Here is a 6184-nt window from a genome sequence, read left to right as displayed (position 1 = left end):
GTGCAAGGCTTCATACACAAGGAGGGAGAGTTTTCCAGAAGAATAAGAGCACTATTGTGGCATAATTAATCAGGGTGTAAGAGTATATCCGGGGCACATACACTACACAGAAAATCTTGGATGAATGGCTATCCTTCTGATGAGCCAGCTGAGTATTCTTTTGTCACTTTAATTCAGTAGTTATCAGATTGCGTTGAGTGGGTTTAAGAATGATGCCTACCATTGGGGTGGGGTGGAGAAGAAGAAAAGCAGAAAACCAGCAGGGGGCACTCTGCACCCCCTTTTCCAATCGGAGCAATTCTGACATTTTTTATGTCTGGATGCTTCGAGAAATTTATTTAGAAAAGAGTCAGTTAAAAAAAATTAACAAGAGCCCTAATATATGCTGAAAAATCTTAATTTTATCTCTTTAAGTACAATATAAATGCTTCCTACCAAGTATTTTTAAGACTCTGGGCAAGAATGTGAAGCGAAAATCAGATCTGACAGAACCCCAAGGGCAAAAAATGATGTAAAAAAATCCAGCAAATTAACAATATTATAGTTTCTACATGTATTCCAAGTTGAGACACAAGATACTTGGATCACCCAAAGTTAGAATTCCCAGCTGAATCTCTGCTGAGGATGACCTCAATGACAAAGTCACTCAGCCTGGCACACAGAGTCTTTACTCAGATGTATCTGGTGGATTGATAAAGGATGTGCTAGGCTTTGAACTCTGAATCACTGATTATCAATCTTTGTGGGTGCTTGGGGAACAAAATAAAGATAGATGAATTGTCTAGCATGCGGGTGGGGATGGGGGAATTATAAGAATTAAAACACACTGAAAGAGGCTGTGTCCTTGCTCTGAAGGATTTTTCTGCAAAACATGTTAGTAGCGAAGTGTCGTTTTCAGTGGAGCGTAACATTTAAGCCTGGCAGTGCTGGCAGTCTGCTCAATGTGGCCTTGTTACCATGGGCTATAGGCAAGACAAGGGTCGTACAGTCAAGGTAGCTGTAGCAAACTCCTGATTGCAAGCACAGACAGACTGCCACAAACTTGGGGAAAAAGAAATCTCTTTGACATGAATAACTGAGTCTTCCAAAGATTTCTAGTGCCTATGCTCCAGAGGAAACTCCTTAGTTACTTGGTCAACTCAGTCCCAACCGAACCTGTGGCTAAATAAACCACAATAGGAAACATAACTTATTGCCAGGCAAGTCTACTCCCAGCTCATCATCACTCCCAAATTTGTGCTTGTTAGTTCTCGCTGCTGAAATGTCTCTCTGCTTCTGTCCAGATCAACTTCATTCTTTAAGACTAAATCAAGTGCTTTTTGTTCTTTAATCATCTCTGCTTATAGTAATTTCTTTATTCTCCAAATTCATTCATTTATTTAAGCAATATTTATTAAGCACTTACTATGTTTCAGGCACTGTTGTAGGTGTTATGGATACAATATGATCAAAACACAGAACCTCCCACTCTTATTGAGCATGAAATCCTATTGGAAAACATCAGGGTGACAAAATTATATATATACATATATATTTATACACACACACATATATATATATATACTTAAAGAAATAGTGCTATGAGGAAAATATAAATATAAAGCAAGATAAAGAAGTCTCTAATATCCAATGTCTTTGCCACTCACTTTTGATTCAACGTATTGTATTCTGATTTAATTTTTAACCTGTGACCATTTTATTAAAGTCTTAAGTGTATTATCTTTGTCTCCTCTACAATGCCAAACTCAGATCTTGCAGTAGACATCTCATAAATCATTGTTGAATTCCCTCAATTAAATGAAATCCACTTGTGGCATCACAAAAAGGGATTTTTACTTAATGCTGACGAATGGGCTGGCCTAGGACCCAAGTAAAGACAAGAAGCTTTGGGAATGGAATATGGAAGTTTCCATAATGGAAGATGGAATAATTGAAGATGCTAATTTAAGTCATAGATGTGTTGTTTTGAAATATGCATATATTCCATCCTGCAATACTTATTGTACCTACACTGTGATGGTTTTTAATATACAGCATTCATGCTTTCTCCATTTTCTGAAAGTCTTGACTCTATATCTTTTTATTCTTTTCAAAATGAAGTGTGTAACTATTTAATTACATTGATAACTTTATAATTTATGTACACTTTAGAATTTTCATACAAGTAAATCCACAAAGCATGGGAAAGAATAATACTGAGTGAAACCGCGCCTGCAGGTGCTCCTTTTCTGCAATGCCTTCGGTTTTCACACTTAACCGACACGTAAAAGACCTGCGCCTTACATCATTCTTTGCTCTATAAATAATTTGTGTTTTATAGTAAGCCAGTCTGGTAAACATTATTGACTGTCCACAGCCACAGAACTTGCCTGGGTAAAGAATATAGAAACTCAGGCAAGAATGAAATTCCACACTTGCCCTGGGGGGTGTGACCAACAAGATACTTAAAGTACTAAATTTCTTAACAGCCCCTTTGCATTCCTTTCTCTGTCACTATGAGTCAGAAAGCAGAGCTCTTCTCCAGGATGACCTTCATCTCGCAGGTGTAGTAAACAGTATATGTGTTCTAGAATCAGACAAATGGAGATTCAAATCCTAATTCTGCCATTCACTCAACAGGTGACCTAGGTCAGGGTGCCCCATCTCTAAATCTCAGTTTCCTCATTGTAAAATGGACATAATAATAACTACTTCTTAGAGTCATGGTGAAGATTAAATGAGATAAAATACACATTAAATGCCTCATGCCTAAGAAGCTGTCAATCTATTGCAACTATCTTTATCATTATTTCTTGCTCATCATCACTTGTGTAAAGCATTGAAAGACAAATAAGAACAAGACACCTTCCATGACTTCAAGAAGCTCACAGTCTACACTGGGAGAGAGAAATATAAGCAGATAACTCCAGCTGGTGAATGAATGGCAAGGAATGAGTACAGTGGTGGAGAGATACCCAGGGTAGCATGGGAGCTTGTCGGAAGAGCGGCTAGCTCCCTGGGTTGGAGAAGGCCTCCTAACCTAGGAGGTCTTAAAGGATAAATGGAAGTTCAGCAATGGGAAGAATGGAAGAGTAGTCACAGTACAGGAAACAGCATCAGTAGAAAAGCATGGCAGCAACACATAACCATGTGTGCAGGGGGCTACAGGCCAGTTCAAGAAAAAGAGTGGTGAATATGGAGAGATAAGGCTGGAGAGGTAGCAGGAAACTGCTCGTGGAGGTGGCTCATGGATGCATGTCATGGTAAGGATCTTGAACTTCATCCTGTAGAAAACTGATAGAGAAAATGCAACTAGAGCATTTTGATAAGTAGTTGACATAGTTATATTTACATAAAATACTTGTTTAACATACTGGTGGCTATGTAGAGATGGGATTAGATGCAACTGTAGGAAGTAGAGAGAAAAATAAGATCCTGAATTTAGGCATGGTTGTAGGGGAGGATTCAAGAATCCAGAGGTAGTTAGGTAGGGCTTGATTAGGGAGGAAGGAGTTAAAAAGAACTCATAGGGTCTACCTGGGTGGTTGAAATGGAATGAATTTAGAAGATCAGAGAAATTGTGAGGCTCCAATGGGGATTGATTCAGCTCTCCTCTAGGGTCCTGAAATACTGATATGGAGAGTAATAGTGAAAGCTAGAGACTTCTGTGAATATGTCATAATGACATTCTTGATCCATAAACAATACTCACTAATTCACTCAGTACAGCTTTGTTGTACCAACAACCTAAAAAGTACGAGCTTCACACAAGGGTAGATGCATGCTTGTGTGAAGAGGCAGTGGGAAGCCTGGAGAACAGTAATGCCTACCACAACCCTCCGCCTCTGGTGTGCACATTGTGGGAGAACAGTAGCCCCTCTAATCAGGACTGGAGGGGTGGTCTTGCACTGGAGCAGGGGGAGAACCAGGGTGCAGACAAGACCTAAAGGAATGCAGCATTCTATGAAGAAAGCTTACGGACTACAGGGTTTTTAGCAGTGGCACCTTCATTGGTGCCAATGTTAAGTGCTCTCTAGTTTATTATTCCCTCCCCTACTAACAAAACAAGCTGTTAACTATTCTGACCTTCACAGCCACATGCTTCTCTTCACTGGTGCAGTGATCAATGCCTATGATGTATCTTTTTCCTGAGAAGTTTCAAATACCTCAGAAATCATCACAGTGAATGAGCAACTTAAACTGTTTGTTCCTTGGAGCCTGGTTGTGGTTAAGATAGCAGGTGTCATGGGTCTTGACTGATTCTCCTGAAGGTGCCAGGTGCAGCTGTGCTGGGACCCTCAGGGATACATGGTACTGTTATTTAAGTCACCTGAAGAGGGGCTTAATCAGAGTATCTGACCTCCCCTCACCAAACAAGACCAAACTGGCTGAGTCTTTCTGTGGATTTCCATTACTACTTGGCAGCATTGCAGGCAGACTCGTTAACAGCCTGAACTTCTGACTTTAAATCCATTTTTTACTAAGGATGTATATGAACACTCTGATTCAGCTAATAAAATATTTCGAGGGAGAGATATTTGTAGATGCCATCAAGAGGTTACTGACAGAGGTGTTTTTCCACCCTTCAATATTTGTAAACTCAGAGCCTTTATCTGTAAAAAACAACAACAAAAAAACAAGCAAAAAAACAAAACAAAACATTGAGTTCTCTTTATCCTCTTAATGCTAGAAATGTTGACCATTCTTGGTCTTCTAACAAAGTCAACAATAACATGTTTACTGAAACATGTTACTCGAATATAGAGGCTATTGAACACATCAGTGGTATAGGAGCTAGAACTAGACTCAGGCTATTTATTAAACCCTACCTTCAAGTATACTGGGGAAGTGAATGTATTAATAGTGACGCTTTTAAGAAAACACTTTCCGAACACATAAAAACGCAGAGACAAATCCAAAGTTTGGTTGAGGGCTTATTATTCTCACAAACTAACTCAGCGTGGTGTTCATTTCTCCTGTTCTACTGTCTGACTCCCTACTTGGCTGTTTTAGGAAAATAAAGAATTAACCCTACATATAGAACTAAGAGACACCTTGACCTGTATTCAGGTATCTGTGAATCTCCCAGATGGTGAAATTATTTTGACAAACAGTGGCCTCTCCAACCTTGTAAAAGTGTAAATGAAAAGCACACTAGCACGGACAGCAGGGTATTTATGGTATGGCCATGCAAAACTGCAAAAGCAAAGGGATGGCTTGCTTTTTAGGAAGACTGGTTTGGATCAAAATACACTTTCCATGGGTATGTTTTCTGGAATCAGTTGCAGCGCAAAAATGTGTGAGGTTGAAGGTAGAAAATGGAAAAAATTTTGTATCACAGCAGTTTTAAGGATACAGTGTCTTTTTAGTAGAAAATAAGAAAAAGAACACTGACAGCTTATTTAAATAGAATGACTCAAATCAGGTTCTGTGAATAAGGATTTGACAGAACCTATGCTAAGTACATTTGCAAGCACAGGACAACCCTACTTGCATTTTTGCTTCTTGAAAGCTCCTGGCACCCCTGCTACCTGAACCCATGTTTGTGAATGCTCAAACCTAATTAAGGATATGTTGACATTTATATTTCAATAACATTTGCAAGCTTAATTTCGCTTTTTTCTCTACTGTGTGCATTGAAAAGTTTTATATCTTCCAAGAACAATCATGGTTTTTACAATCTGTAGTTATGTCTAGAGGCTACAGATTCAGCATGAACTTCAGCAACCTATAAAACTTGTAAACTTGAAAAGTCTCCATTCAGAACTAATCATCCATGGCCTTTCAATCTGGGAATAGAAAAGTGGTAGGTAACCAATGTTCCCACCTTGGCCAGCCAAACAAGGCAGAGTTAAAGATGTTAAATGGTTGTTATAGAATGAAGTATTAGTTAGTATTCTCTAGTCTAGAGTTAAATTTATTTATTGACATTGTAGTCCCACCTTTTTAAAACACAAAGTAGTAATTGGCCTTTATCTTATTTAATTATAATTAAACTCAACAACTTTTATTAGCAATCTTCTGCATGTCAACGAAAGTATAAGTTACACAGCACATAGTAATGAGTTAGACTAAAATAGTACACCAAGATGATGATCCATGAGTTGCTAGCAGTGTATGAAAAAGAAACAATGTCCATGAAATTAAAAAGAACAAGAAAGTCAAATTATATTTTAGTTCTAACAATTTATTTTGTATGTGTAAG

Source organism: Furipterus horrens, unplaced genomic scaffold (genome assembly GCF_987537825.1).
Source record: "Furipterus horrens unplaced genomic scaffold, mFurHor1.1.pri manual_scaffold_3, whole genome shotgun sequence".
NCBI lineage: Eukaryota > Metazoa > Chordata > Mammalia > Chiroptera > Furipteridae > Furipterus > Furipterus horrens.
The sequence above is the reverse complement of the archived record's forward strand: the minus strand, read 5'-3'. Positions refer to the sequence as shown.